The following is a 16,428-nucleotide window of genomic DNA, read 5'->3' on the forward strand; positions in this document are numbered from 1 at the left end:
TTGAAGTCCCACCAATTTTTAAGTAAACTATCATGTTCTGGTGTTTTAAAGAACCAAAAAACAAACAAACAAAAAAAACACTGATTTGAACAAACCACTAAAATTTTGCATATGACTGCATACAATATAATGCATAATATTCCAACACTATAAAAGTAAATATTTTGCAGTACATCAAATATCCAGTACAAGACCTGGATTCTGGATTCTTGAGTTTTAAATGGAGCACTCACACACGCAAAATAAAAATATAATTGAATCTATCTATCTTTCTATCTGTCTGTCTGTCTATCTATCTGTAACGGTAGCATTTAATTCAATGTGATATTTACTGTTCCTTTGTAATTAATTGTGAAATTTAGTAGTGATATCTGAGTGAAAATAATTTCTATACCAAGAATCCAAGTCTTGTACTGGATATTTGGTGTATTATGAAGTGTTTACTTTTGTTACACATTATATTATATGCAATTATTGCATAATCTAGGTGTAATAACATTTCTAATACACCAGATATTTTTCAATGGTTTATTCAAATCAGTGTTTTGATTTCCTGGGTTCTTTAAAAGACCAGAACATGATGGTTTACTATAGAATAAAGAGTTCCTGCTGGGACTTACTATAAATAGGCATCTTATATAACGGCAACCTAAAAATTGCGTGTAAAATCTGAATGAACTATAGTCTAAATTAAGTCAAAAATAATGACAAATGGAACTCCATTTGGGTTCACCAATGATTCAATAAAGAGTTTTGCACAAATCTGACCAATACAGGCAATTTGTTGGTAGACTGGAAGTCTGCACATGCTCTGTGCGGTCGAGCCAATTCTTCCACGGGGTGAGGATAATATGGAGTCTGCTCTCTGAATGAACCTGTGCTGTCTGTTCAGCCTCAAGGCTCTCTGAAATGGATTCTGTACGACTGAAGCAGTCGCGCCACACGCTTGTCCTTGGGATAAAAAAGCAGGGGATTTTTTCCCTTTAAACCCATAGAGAGGTTATTATCAGAGTTTGTGCTGTTAATAGATCCGACAGACACCTACAGACCGATCCGCCTCATTTCCCGCTTGCCTTTTTGAAGCATCAGAAATGAAATATAATGTGATTTGATATGCGTTCTGCTACATCTGTCACGCAGGTACGACACTGATGTAATTCCCAGAGGAATGTTTTATACGTTTTATACAAAGTCAACATTATTTACTGTCTTAATACACGTTCTCGGGCTTATTGTGAACTACTCATCGGTGCACGTTGGAAACAAATGATGATGAGGCATTAAAGAGATCTTAACTGTGATTGCTTTGTGTGTGAGCGAGCTAAATGAACAGCGGTTCGTCTCTGTGTAGTATCGGAGCTGTCAGGGCTGAACTCTGTGTGCCAGTGTCTGTGGGAGCAGCAGCAGTTTTCATCACACCGAGGTGAGAGGCCCAGCCAGATCCACGGATCACTGTCAGAGGGTAACTTTGCCCTGGGCGATGCAAATGGAAGACCCTCCAACAGTCAATCAAAATTTGTGTCAATCCACAAAAGACTTTGCAACACAAAATACAGTGTGTTTTTATACCTGACAGCACATTTCAATTTATTCCAGGTGAGTTTAGGAATATATATAATTTAAAAGTGTCTTCCTACATCTTTTGTGCTCAAATTGCGTGACTTATTGAAAATGGTGCAGTTACTTTTCATTTTGGACTTAGTAATTTGTGGATGATAAAGCAGGTGAAAAGCAATAACCTCTAAAACTCTAGCAACCACCCAGAACACACTATAAACCATTCACAGCAACATCTTAGCAAAGACCATTGGCTGAAACATGTTGAGTCACTTAAAAAACAGAGCAATGTTCAGATAGTGCCATAGAGTCACAGTATCTATACATGACCTGCCGTCTTTCAATTACAAATGTGATTTTAAGATTCTTCAACATTTTTGTTGACCACCTGTTGTCCATTATTGTGAAATATTTTTAAGGCATGAATCATAAGGGTGAGTAATTAATCACGGGCTGTCAGAACGGAGCGCAGGGGTCTCGTGGGAGGGTGAAGAGTCACATATGGGCAGATGGAGGTCAGAGTCACACCACACACACGCCATCGACAGGTTAACATGAGAGAGAGCCAGAGAGCCAGCAAGTGTGAAGACAAAAGTAAAAACAGATGAGATGAGGGGAGGGGAGGTGATAAATATAGGAAAATAATGTTCATTTTTACTAGTTTCTATGTATCTCTTTATCTATATACATCTTATATTATTGCATTATTTTATAATATATACTGTGTATATATATATATATATATATATATATACAGTATATAAATGAAGAGTTCAGATGCAAAAGCCTCTAAGTGCCATTTGTAGGTTCAGTAATTTCACTTTAATGGCAATGAATGCATTAGAAATTGAAAATACATTAAAGTGAGAATCCATTAAAGTGAAATAACTGAACATAAACATAGGAGCCTGATAAAAATGCTCATTTTAGAAGTAAATTTCAAATGGCACTAAGAGGCTTTTGCATCTGAACTATTCATATATACACACACACACACACTTATGTATATATATTAAATAATATTAAATAAATTAACTAATATATGCATCCATCCAACTAAATCTGAAAATTAATGGAAGGAGATTTTAGCACCTTGAAATTATATTACAAAAGTCAAAAATATTTTTAAATATTTAATACAAATATAATTGTATTTAATGGTTTCATATATAGATTAAAGATATATCTTAATTTCTACATTTAAATGCTGTATTACACTAAGGTGAATGACTAAATCTGCAAAATGCAGAATGATCATGAGATTTAACCATTAGAAAAGATTCTGTTCTGTAAGATATTATAATATTGTTACCCTCCAGGCAACATTCTAGGTCAGTTTATGGTTTTGAAATTAACCTAAAATGTTTGACAACTTTTGAAATTAAACCTGAAATTACCCTTAAAATGACCATTAGAGAATGTTCTGTATCTGTTCCTATTAGGTTGTCAAAAAAAAAAAATCAGTTCTGCACAATTTATGGTTACAAAAATAGAACGTTCCTGGAACTTTAAGTAGCTGATAAGAAGGGAAACCATATGCTTTTGTTAAGAGAACATTTTCTGTTTGATGGGATACCATTTGATGAGAAATGTTTGCGTTCAAATTGAGATCTTTTTTGAAACTTGTGAGATTTCAGGAGTCTCTTTCTAAAGAGAAAAACATGAGAAGCAAGAGATAATGACATTAAATGATAGAACTCCTGATTTGATCTTTTGCTGTATGAATTACTACAACAAAACAAAACAGCAAAATTCAGCAAACAAACACGAAACAACAGCGTGTGTACTGTTTCAATTCCAGATAAATCAGCTGAATTACATGTTTAAAGGTTTTGACTAATTGAAGTCGTCATAGAGCCTGAAGCCAGCATGACGATCCTTCACTCCTCAGTAAACTCGTGCACTGTCGCCCTCTGGCTCTCTCCACTCAAACACTATTGGCTCTCAGACAGAGATAATTACCACAGGCTGTAGGCTATAGCGCGTCCCATTTTGATCTCTAGTACAAAAGATCTGAAGCCACTGTTATGTGTTCCTTCTCTCCGTAGACACTACCAGAGTATTTCAAGTGTGTTTAGAGCCACTTCAAGCATGTTTATTCTCAACCGCATGTCCCTTTCTGTTTCTGGTCGGCAGAGAAGAAAGACATTTTCTCATTTAGCAAAAATGTATTCATCCTCAAATACAATCCATAGTGAAGAGCTTCTTTCTACAGTTTTCCATGAACTTTCGTTGTGTTTATGAATACAACACCTACAGTACAAGTTACTCAGGAAGGCACTTTTAAAAATAAAGGTTCTTTGTTGGCATTGATGGTTCAGTGAAGAACCTTCATCATCCATGGAACTATTCCACTGAAAAAAAGGTTCTTTATAGTGGAAAAAGGTTCTTCAGAATTTTAAAATGTTGTTCACACTAAACAAAAATGGTTCTATCACTCAAAGGTTTAGGGAACACCAAATGGTTCTTTTATTGCATTCACTCTTAAAAATAAAGGTTCCAAAAGAGGGTTCAAGGGAACTTCGAACTGCGTCCTCCAGGTTTCCTATAGCGACCCCTAGAGGACGTAGTGTCTCGTTCCCTACTCAGGGAACCATGGTTACATACGTAACCTGAGACGCTCCCTTTCAAGGGAACTTCAAACTGCATCCTCTAGGTTTCCTATAGCGACCCCTAGAAGACGCAGTGTCTCGTTACATATGTAACCTGAGACGTTTTGTATCAATGCCATAGAAGAATCATTTTGGTTCTTTAAAGAACCGTTCTTCTTAGTGTGAAGAACATTTTAATTATCTAAAGAAACTTTTTCCACTGTAAAGAACCTTATATGGTTCCATGCATGTTAAAAGTTCTTCATGGAACCACTGAAGCCAGTAAAGAACCTTTATTTTTAAGAGTGTTTGCTGTGAAAACCCCCTTTTGGAACCTTTTTTTCCCCCCTAAGAATGCATATAAAATAAATCAACATAACAATGCAATATGGTTGATTGTGCCCTTCCTTCAATATATTTATTTACTATTTACGGTATCATTCATGTATGTGGCAAAAACTATAATCTATATAAAAAAGTATTTTTACTTTTTACTCTTTTTTACAAAATAAAAGCAAGAGTTGAAATAAAACTTTCGAATCTGTTATATGCTTTGGTTCACTCATAATGCATTTCATATCATAAAGATGCGCATGCAGTAATGATTTGCCCCAGAATGCGACAGCATTTCATATGTCTGAACCTCCGAATGACCCACTTAAAGTGGCACTGATGCCATTAATACTTTCTCAGGTCATGGCACCTTAGGATATTCAAAACACTCAAAGAGAAAGAAAGAGAGCGAGAAAAGAGAGAAATCTTGTGTGTCTCTCAGGAATGCCCTCTATATTAAATCTATAATAGAGTCAAATGCCATTGGCTATATCTAAAACACGCTCATTTTCTTGCGAACCTCAATATCCATGGGAAAACACTTTTCTCCCAAAGGAGAAATCCAGCTTTAAATAGGAAAAATGATCTAAAGTTTTAGTTTAAATCAATCCAGGGTTTAGCATGGAAAAATGTTACAATTGATTAAAGGACAAAAACAAATTGGCTCATAATCATACAGCAAATTATGAATTCTCAAAATATTCAGACTTTCAGCTGTTTCCCATTATTCTCAGTGGTGAATCTCATTACTGTAATGCAGTATTATTTTAGTATCACTGCGATAGTATTATAGTTTTAATTAATATTTTGAATCAGTTTTTATATATAATATTTTCCTTAATGTTAGTTAAAGTTTTAGTCATTTTGTTTTGTTTTTTTGTCATTTTTAGTAGTTTTTTATATATGTCTATATAGTTTTTTATTCATTTTTATTTCAGTTTCATTTTTAGTTATTTTATTACATCAAGCTAAACTAAATTAAAATGTTGCCTTGGCAACTAGCTGAAATATTCATATTAATGTTTATTTTATAAAAAAAAATGTTTGTAGTTCCAGTTTTAGTTAACCGTCAATAACAACCCTGCTGTAATACTGTTTTGGGGTAAAATAAAGATTGTTCTTTTATTTGAACAGGTATTAAATATTATGTGAAGACTCGCTTCAGTTATGCATATTTTACAATTCAAATAATGTATCTTTTTACAGAAATGAGAATGAGGTTTTATCAATGGGGTAATGAAAATTGTTGGCATTATTTGACATTAATTCAAAAAAATTCTAAATAATATTGGCTTTAAAATGGGCTTTATTTTTTTAAATGCAGAAAATAATTTAGTATTTTTCGATTTTGGGTGAAATATGAGCAAAAACTGTTACGTTTTTTTTTTATTTAACCATGTATTCTATTTCAAATTCCAAATGCTCAAGAAGAATAATACTGAAGTTAACATGTAAATAAACATTTTGAGATGTCACATCACAGCAACTATACTAGAAACCTAATAATGACACAAAATAGGGCAGAATTAGCTGTGAAGGCATAACAAATTAGTCATGCATTTGGGTTTCTGTGTTGTATGCTGATTTCATTGGCCAGTTGATGAACCAATGAAATGAAAAAGAGCCTCCATGCTCCTGCTCTGCCTTTCCAGTCACGTCTCAGCGTGGCATCTGGAGCGTTGTGGCAGGGTCAATGTCAGTGAAACGGCTCGAAACTCAACACAAGCAATCAGTTTACCAGAGAGATGCTAACTCGGCGATGAGAAGAGAGGGAGGCACATCAAACTATGCCTAATTAGCCACTAGCATGTTCTTTTTAATAATGAAGCATTAAAAAACCAGGAGGACCACACACACACGCGCATGTTCACACTTCAGTGGGGTTCATGCTCATTCAAGTCTCAGTGGGCCCCAAAACTCCACAGCACCAGCAGAAGGAGTCCCAGCAACTTACCGAACAATGGTAATGAATAGAGAGAGAGCATTTTGTTTGTGCACATTTTCTGAATTCGTGACGAGGGAGTTGTCAAACGACAACTATCACGCTTGTAGCTGTATGTCAGGCGCAGTACTCACTCAGGGGTGGACTGTCAGCGAAAGGCCCCGTCTCATTACACAGAAGCTGTGCGCTGGTTGGCTCCCTGCATCCACCGCTGGGGCCAGTGTGAGTTCCTGTGGGGCCGGCATCTGCGTATTGACAGCTGGCCCTGAGCTCCAGGGAGTGTGTGACGTCTACGATCCCTGGAGCTCAGTACTGTAAGGCTGCATATGCAGACAATACACAGACACAGACCTTGAAATAGCATCATGCTACTGAGTTACATTTAGAAGAAACAAAGTTCTGTGTGTTATCTTGTTGATCTATTTATGTATGAATTAATATGTTTTTGGAAGAAAATAAAGCATGAAAAACAAGTTTAAAAATATGCTATGACTAAAATAAAGTATAAATAGTAAAAAAAAAAAAACATAAATAACCACTGTAAAAAAAAATCCGTAAAATTTATGGTAAAAAACAGCTGTGGTTGCCGGAATTTTACCGTAATAAATACGGTAGCAACGTTTTACGGTTTTAATTTAAATTTACAGTTAAATACCGTAATTTCATTAACTGATCTAATGTTTATATACCAACCTATTGAAGTACTGAAATCTGTTTTGTAGCTTTGTAATACACTGATAACCACCAAATGCAGGTGGTGATGAGAAAGTCACATGATGAACCAAAGCCCATCGCAAGCAGCTTTTAAATAATAACATATATAGAAGGTGCACAGCGTCATTCACACAAACACTAAACACCATCACGGTAACACACATGAAACTGAAATAATGCAATAAACATTAATTTAACAACATTAGGTGCAACACACAACCCTAAAATACAAAACTGATAAGAAAAAACATGTTTTTGTGTTGAAATAACTATCAAATTTGAAATGTAACGCAGGGAATTCTGGGAATGTCAATTTACGGTTATTCACTGTAAATTATACAGTCTTTTTCACTTTCAAAAACGGTATACTACCGTAAAATTTATGTCCAATACATGTAATGTCCAATACAGTTTTTCACCGTATATTGTAGGGGAATTTACCGTTAACCATTTAACAGGTTTTTACTGTAGCATTTTTACAGTCTTTTACCGTTAAATTCACGGTCATTTTTTACAGTTACATAAAAATATAAATAATGTCCCATGTTTTTTTAGTATTCAAATTTTTATATATCAAAGACATATTAGGCTTATTATCTTAAGATATCAAACGATTTTAACATGGTTTTTATTTTAAAATAGCAATGCCATAGTGTGATGTGTTGACTTGGTTTGTAGCTTATACAGAGTTATATTATATAAATAGTCAAAAAGCTATGTCAATAAAAAATATAATATAGTTACATAAATATTTATAATGTCCAAAGCTTTTTAGTAAAAAAAACAAAAAAAACATAAGCCTAAAAGACATAAAACGTATAATCTTAAGATCTCAAAAGATCTTAATATGATTGATTTTATTGTAAAAGTGAAGTCATCGTGTGACATGTTGACATATGCGGCTTGTAGCCTGTACAGAGTTATATTATATAAATAATAAAAAGTAATATAAATAACAACTTAATATAGTTACATTAATATAAATAATGTCCAAATATTTTTTGTATTTACATTTTTATACATAAAATACATATAAAACATTACCTTGATATTTCAAAAAATATATTATGATTAATTTTATTTTAAAATAGTAATGACATTGTGTGAAGTGCTGACATACGTATTTTGTAGTTTATTATGTAGGCTAAACCATACAAAAGTATATAAAGATATTATAGTTACATAAATATAAATAATGTCCAAAGCGTTTTATTTCTGTATTTAAAATTGTATACATAAAAGACAGATTAAAATAGTTATTTTACAATAGTGATGTCATCGTGTGAGGTGTTGACACGTGGTTGCCTGTACAGCCATACTAGAAAAAAATTTAAATAAATAAAAATTATTTAAAGAAATGTATTGTATTGTAATGTACTTGTTTGACTCAAACTGCTTTATACTTATAATTGAATGTAAAATTATGAGCATTATTTATAGATGCGGTCGTCCAATGTGTATTTTAAAAACAAAATAACCGTTAATTTTTACCTTGCGTTTACGATAAAGCTGCTGTCAGATTCGCGCGCGTGTCTATTTTTTAAATTGGCGCAAACTGATTGTAAACGAGGCTTTATTTGTAGGCGTGAAGTTGAACTATATCCAGTGAACTATATCCAGTATACTATATCCAGGCTTGTTCAAACCATAGACTGTATATAGGTCCAAACCAACACCGCAAGTGTTTATACCATCTGAAACAACCATTCGTGAGGTAGGCTACACTCACCTGCTCTGGTGAGTGTAGCCTACCAAGACCAACCGTCTCTAAAGGCTACATGACATGCACAGAACGGATTTGCTTTCCATCCTCAGTTCTTCTGACAAACTTTGGGCAAACATACAGGCTATCCACCTCACTACTGAGACGAGGTAAACAGCACTAACCGGCAACAATCATGTTCGGAATGGAATGCTAGCGTACTGCATACTGTGCACTGTAACGTCCCTTACCAAAAAGTAGTATACTTCAAGTTTATATTAGTAAGTATACTTAAGTAAAGTTCAAGTATATTTTTAAGTATACTTTATGTAGTAAGTATACAAATATCAGTGTACTAGTAGTATACTTGTAAGTGTACTATTTCAATACCCCTTGGGACTAAATTGGCCCACTTTCTAGTATATAAAAGTATACTTTAAGTATAACAGTAGTAAACTTTGAGTACACAACTAGTTTACATCAAAATGTTTAGTTTGTACTGCAACTATACTAAAAGTGAACTTATAGGTATACTGATAGTTTACTAATGAACAAAAAGCTGAAAAAAGACTATGAATTGGATTCAGAATGATAATCAAAACGTAGCTAAAGTCGATCAACACCCCAAAGCTTGACAGTTATTACATTGGTCGACATTTTATTCCATAATGTTACACAGTTTTGATGCTGTTTTATGTCTAATGATCGTGTTAGAATACATGTGAAAGCATCTGTTGTTTCGGTTTCTTCTTCACTTGTGTTTTTTGGAAATTCTGTACAGAAGATGTGTACTAGCGCCCTCTACAGTATAACAATGAAAACACGGATTCTAGGAGCACAATTATAGCTAAAATATATTTAGACTTTTTCTAAGTATAAATCAAGTATACTTAAATGGCATTTTAAGTATATTTCTGAGAAGTACATAAAGCCCATTTCTGAGAAGTACATAAAAAGTAGACTAAAAGTATACTTTCCTATTTTTAGTTTAAAAAAAGTATACTAATAACACACTTGAATACACTTCTTTTTCGTAAGGGGTACACTGCATACATTTCTTTAAGATGGGAATTAACAGTAGCCTACTGTATGCAGTACACGACAATACGTTTTAAACAGTAGTATGCTATATTGCTTTGTTGGCGTTACATATATCATACTAGTAAATAGAATATAGATATTTTAATCATAATTTCAACGTGTTTAGATACATTAAATGGACATTTCTATAGCTGTGATTATGGCTCTGGCTACTACCACATGGTGATGAGGGTTTTCACAGATATAAGGGTTTATATAGTCTTATATTAGAGACACCCAGGAACTAGATTGGAAAAAAATGTTTTTCAAAGTTGTAAATAAAACAAAGATTATTGAAGTATGTTTTACAAGAAAATACAATTTCAGTTGTTCTACTTTACATCTTCAAGTAGTTTACTTTGAAATTAACGTTACTGGCCATTGTAGTTGTTTGTGAAATTTAGCAATTACTGAATGAAAATTGTTTCTACACCAATTTTAGTAAACTTTTTTCCCCTTGCTTTTACTGTTGATCATTTTATGCCGTAACATTAAAGGCACGATATGTAATTTTCGCCTCTAGAGGGCACATATTCCAAATAAACAAAGAGACAAAAGCGTAGTTTGATGAGGCCGTGACTGAGTGTGGAATCATGGGAGTTGTCGTCTTCATCCCCACAGCCGATGCAATCCGATGGGACTCGGGCAGAAATCATGTTCATGGATGAGCTAATGATTTATTAGCGTAGTAGAATGAAGCAGGGTGAGGCTGAAAGCTGTCGAAGCTAAACGAGGCCGCTGAACGAGTGCGACACACGGCTCGAAAGCAGCGGAGCTTTTATTATGCCACAGTCGGCCGCTTCCGCTCCTTCCGGTCGTGTGGATGTGGGAAAAAAAAGCAGCGCTGTTTTATCATACTAGATACGTTTGAAAGTTCTGTTATAATGCTACTCTGTGCGGTCGTCACCGGTCTATTAAAACGCACAACATATTAAAGCGTCTTTGGTGTTTCCATGTTTTCTACAAAACAAAACCGGAAATCGAGGGGTTATGACGTCACGGTCCGTGTCACTAGTTCAAATTGCTTATTTCTCTGGATTTAAACATTCTTCGAAACATTTGGGATAATGTAAGTACACAAGTCAGCAAATTATATAACACTGTTCTAGTGGTTTTTGGATATTTTAATAAAAAAATCGTACGTATTGTGCCTTTAAGGCACTTGAAGTTTTCTTCATTTATTCAATAATGGTATTCCATATGATGCGATTTTCTTGGTCCTATGTTAAACACCATAAATTATTTTTGCTTTGTTTCTCATGGTTGGCCTCCAGTAGATGGGGTGATTTTTGCTCATGTAAGCTATAATATTCTTCAGCAAGCACACAGTGTAGTTACCCAGGTTCTCGTGATGTTAGAAATTAAACCGGTCTATCAGAAGTTCATCTACTTTATTAACATAGAAAGAGTTAGCAGAGAGCTCTCCAGAACCCACTGCCCTCGCCATGATCCGCACCTTGTGCCACCCTAGATAGAGACATTCTTCTCTCACCATTTTTATACGCCCACAGTTTTCATTTTGCATTCATTTCATTGCCTGGAGTCATGAATTTTTCATCACTGGTTTCATGATGAATAAAAGATGAAAAAGGGAAGGACATAGAGAGCTGGAGTAACTGTGTGTTTGTGTATTGCAACTATGTGAGTCCACAAAAGGTACTGATAAAAATCTGTCACCACGCTGTATCGCTCTCTAGAGTGATAAAGTACATCAGAGTATTTCCTGTACAAATGTGACTCTGATTGCACCATAACTGAGACTAATGGGAAGTTGTTTATAAAATTAGTTTAAGAAGGCAGTGTCAGCATTGTGAGGAAAGTCTACTTTACAGACAGAATGGCAAAAAACTCACAACATTTTGATTTAATGTAATAAAAACTAACTTGGAAACAAGTGTTTCTTGTTACATTAGGATACAATATAATTTCCCCCATGTAAATAAAAATAGCTATATATTTAAAGGTGCAGTAGGAGATCTTGGAAAATGCTAACTTTAGCCTGATAGCACTGAAAGCGAACATCCCACCCTCCCTGCAATCGCCGTCCAAAGCCACGCCCCCTGAACGCATAGACGCTCACAGACCAGAATACCAGAGACAACATTACTACAATAGGCTACATCAGCCGTTCTCAATTCCAGCCCATATTCCGAAATGAAGTAAACCCCTGCTCAGGGAGTAGGGAGCAATGAACACGGTGTAGGGATCATATCGATCAGAACACAGTTCATGCACATAGCTCACTTCTAATGAGTTGGTTATCAGAATTGGGTGTGTTAACTAAGCGAGACATGCAAAATATGTGCGCGAGGACTGGACCGCTGGGCTTCATCATGTGTCATTCACCGGCGAGAAAACTTTAAAAGTACTACAATACCAGGAAGGAAGGTCAGGTTGTTGATGTTTGTCTGCCATTCTCGCTCTGTCTGCACAGCGTGCGTGAACGCGCTGATGACGTATCACATGAGAGTGTGTCTCATACTGATGGCATAAAAGTTTTCTTTCAATCTATTTCTGCTCTGAAAAAGAGTGTTTCACAAAACACTTAAAATCACAAAAATAACTTAAATCCAAAGTTCGGGCATGAAACTCTAGATGGTGCAGTCCGATAGGTCAAACTCTCAATCTGACGTGATGTCATCATTATCACATGGCTCAGCTGATTGGTTCTTTTTGTATCTGCAGCCAATGAGCTTGCAGCTCAACATTCAAATACTTGACTAGTGCTTGCTGTAGCAGTTGCAGCATGCTTTAGAAACCCTCCACCTTCCCCAGCTCCACCTGTATGCTATATGGGGGTTATTTCATATATGTTATGTGCAGCAGCAGTATTTCTTACATGCTTACAGCAGCATGTTGTGGATGTTTTGGCAGTAGCAGATGTCAGTACTTGCTCTGCCACAGCAGCAGCAGCAGCTTAGCAGATCTATTCCGCCAAGACCAAACACATTAACATTGTCATGTACCATGCCAATCCCTCTGAGAGTTGTCATGACAGAAATTAGTTTTCTTAAAATGTATTATGTAAATTACATAGATTTTAACGTAACTCTTGACTTTATTAATATACCTGTTTTAAACGATACATTTACTAATAAGAATAAATGTTAAAATTTCCCCAATGTGGTAATCACAAACAGTTCAGTAGAAGGAATCCAAGCAAGAATCTCAACGGCAGAAGTGTTTCAATCGAAACTACTTATTTTGTGCAGAGTCATCGTCCTCTAAAGTAATTTGTCAACAATTTGCTTTGCACACCTTGACTCTCAAACCTAACTGCGTTTCTCAGACTCTGCCAGAAAAAGCCTTCTTCTGCCGAATTTCTGGGCCACTCCAACACACTGTGTGCCCACAGGCAGCGCTGCAAGTTTAGGATTCTCGACTGCCGAAGAACCGGTTCCAACAAGACCAACACCATCACATCCACGCCCTCTTCCAACAGTCTTTTTTTGCACTAGGAAAGCTGCCATCTTGAAAATCCCACTTTGAACAAATCTGAGGTAGTCCTGTTTATAGCAGAAGGATGAGGCCAAATACGAGACATTTAGGTTATCCATGATCGGTATACCAGGAGTCCAATCTCTTTTCGCCAGACAGAGTGGACGAACTCGTCTTCCTCTATCTTCCAGTTCAAAACGCAAGTGGTTCAGTAACCATTCTGCCACCATCGGATATTTGGTGTCGTACATAACAAAGGCATCATATGTGCAGTCATTTTTTTTCAAGTAATAACTTTATATTTTGGCTCTCCAGAAATTATAAATGTATGACATGTCCCAGTAGAACACATGTATCACAATAGTTGTAGACATCATGACAGTGATGATGGATGACGTGAGTACATATAGGATTTGAGCAATACTGTTGTTGATGCAGGCATTTTTAAAGTCTAGACTGACCATTGGATGCCCCCTTTTGGATTCCGGAAGGTCGCACAAGACGACTGTTGCAAGACGAGGAAGGACAATCTCACTTTTCTCTAACCAGAGAATGAAGTCCAGAAAGTCACAGGTACAGTGGATAGGGTTTCTCTGCAGGTTCAGCATGTGAAAGTGATCACTACCTGTCTGGAAGGATGCATCGCTGATGTGCTTCAAGCGGCTTAAAGCAAGACTGAGGATCAGCAGGCTTTTGACATCTTTGAGAAAGCTGTGATGCAACTTGAAGATAAGATTATGGCTCAAGTCTAAGACCTTCAACGAGCTTGTATGCTTTGATAGTTTTCTAGTAACCTTACTCAGTTTGTTCTTACTTAGATCCAGAGTCTCCAACTCGGGTAAATATTTGAGCTGTTCCCCCACTCAAAATTGGCCAGAGTGTTCCTGCTCATGCTAAGATATGTTAGCGCCCTTGAAAATAGCTGAATGTCTGGTATTTCACTAAGCTTGTTACAGTATATGATATATCAAGGTGTGTTAGGTTCAAGAGAGACTTAAAAAGACTTTTGAATCCACGGTCCTTCTTCCACATTATATCCAGTCGATTGGCTTGAAACTGCAGTTCCTTCAGTGAGTTGGTCTTCAAAGTCTTGTTGGTTAGTGAATTTATCTCATTCCAACTGAGGTTGGGCATTTTGAGGAACTGTTTTCCAGGAACGTCAGACTGTTCCTGACACCTGCCACCTCAAAGTAATGTTTTTTGTGACTTAAATCCAAAACTTGTTATTCTTTCAGTTCATTAAAGGCAGAATCTGAACGCATGTAGACACTGTTGTGAGACAAGTCAAGGTACTTTAGCCTGGGGAAGTGAGTGAACTCTGTACTATTGAAATATGAAGCAATAAAGTTGGAGGAAAGATTGAGGCAATTGATGTTCTCTGCTCCTGTGAAGAAAATTTGATTGATATCGTAAATGTTGTTTCCTGCTGAGGTCCAAAACTGGTCCTGTTGCCAGGTATTCAGCTTTGGTAAATGGAGGATAATGGCGGAACTGTTCAATTGTGTGAATGTAGGGGCCTTCACGGCGGTCTCCTTCATTGTCATCAGAAAGGATGTCACTTCTACACTCCTGTCTCCGAAAAGGACTTGTGAATGTTAGCCTGTTGTCAATCAATGAATTCAAAGACAGGTTGTGAAAGTTCCTGAACACCGCTAGATTGAGATGTTGCAGAAAGTTGACTCCCAAGTTTAGAACGGATAGGTTTCTCAAACCAAAAAGAGGTCTGAGATCTTCCTCACAAAGAATGTGGGAAATATAACCTTCTAGGTGAAGTGTTTGTAGTGATTCCAAACTAGCAAAACCTTTCAAGAGTTTCATTCTATGGTAAAATCTTTGAGACGGATTATTGTATGAGAAATCTACAACTTCCTCTTTTGGTCGAACACTGAAAAATTGGCCGCTTTCAAATTCACTTATCAATGAGTTACTTTAACATAGTAAGGTTCTGGAACCATGATGGGTTGATCGTTTGTAAAGAATTCCCAGAGAGTCATAGGTCTTGTAGTTTGGATAGTTCAATAAAAGCATCCGGATGAATCTGTAGAGCGCAGTTTCCAGATAAATCAAGAACTCTCAGGCTTGTTAGGCTGTTCAGGTCAGAGGCATGAACATAGTCAATCTTATTTAGGAGAAGTGAAAGTTAACGGAGGGATCTGGGTAAAGCGTATGGTATTTTTTTCAGTCCATTGTTTGACAGTTCTAGCTCAGTTAGATTTAAATGTTGAAATGTTTCATTGTGAATTATCAGTTCTATTACTGACATTATGATAGCAGTTCCTATTTAATGACAAAACTTTGAGTTTCTTTGTTCCTGCAAAATCTGATGGTCCAATTGTCTTGATATGGTTGGAACTGAGGCTCAGCCATTGCAGTCCAGGGGGGAGATCTCTTGGAAATACTGTAATCTTATTATCATCAAGAAGCAAAGTCTCAAGATTAGCCAATCTTGAAAAAAATCCCATTCTCAAGACACTTTTTCAATCTGATTCTTTCTGAGGTTTATCTGTGTAAGATCAGTCAGATTCCAGAAGGCGTCCTTTTGGGAGGTATTTTATTTTATTGTCTGCTAAGTCTAGTTCAGTTGTATTCCAGATCAGATTAAGGGTATATGCCAACATGAACAGGTTGAGGGCTAGCATTTATCCTAAAAACCATGACCAGAACTAACCTAAAAAAATTTTAAAATTTTATTTAGGCTAATAAAAAACTAAAAAAATAACATAAAATTTAATGGTTTTGAAAGAAGTATGTTTATGCTCACCAAGGCTGCATTTATTTGATGAATTAACAGTAAAAATATAAATATTTTGAAATATTTTTATAGTTTAAAATATCTATTTACTATCTTGACATATATTTTAAATGTATTTATGTGATAGCAAAGCTGAACTTCTTTCAGCAGTGTTTTCTGTGTCCACATGAAATCATTATCAACATTTAAAAGTAAAAAAATATATATATATTTTTACGTTTACGTTACGTTTTTTCAGGTTTCTTTGATGAATAGAAAGTTCAAAAGAACAACATTATTTGAAATTGAAATCTTTTGTAACATTATAAATGTCTTTACT

General features: G+C 35.6%; 1 long non-coding RNA gene and 1 pseudogene across 1 annotated transcript; both read right to left on the minus strand.

Moving 5' to 3' along the window:
- Positions 1–2,580: 2,580 nt before the first annotated feature.
- Positions 2,581–10,517, minus strand: LOC107602087 (uncharacterized). The gene is made up of 3 exons (XR_001610996.1): positions 10,410–10,517; positions 5,481–5,483; positions 2,581–2,592 (listed from the first exon to the last, which is right to left on the minus strand). It is a non-coding gene; the product is annotated as an uncharacterized lncRNA (long non-coding RNA).
- Positions 10,518–13,133: 2,616 nt separating this feature from the next.
- Positions 13,134–15,996, minus strand: LOC107602042 (toll-like receptor 8; annotated as a pseudogene).
- Between the last annotated feature and the right edge of the window lie 432 nt (positions 15,997–16,428).

Source organism: Sinocyclocheilus grahami, unplaced genomic scaffold (genome assembly GCF_001515645.1).
Source record: "Sinocyclocheilus grahami isolate Dianchi unplaced genomic scaffold, SAMN03320097.WGS_v1.1 scaffold318.1, whole genome shotgun sequence".
NCBI lineage: Eukaryota > Metazoa > Chordata > Actinopteri > Cypriniformes > Cyprinidae > Sinocyclocheilus > Sinocyclocheilus grahami.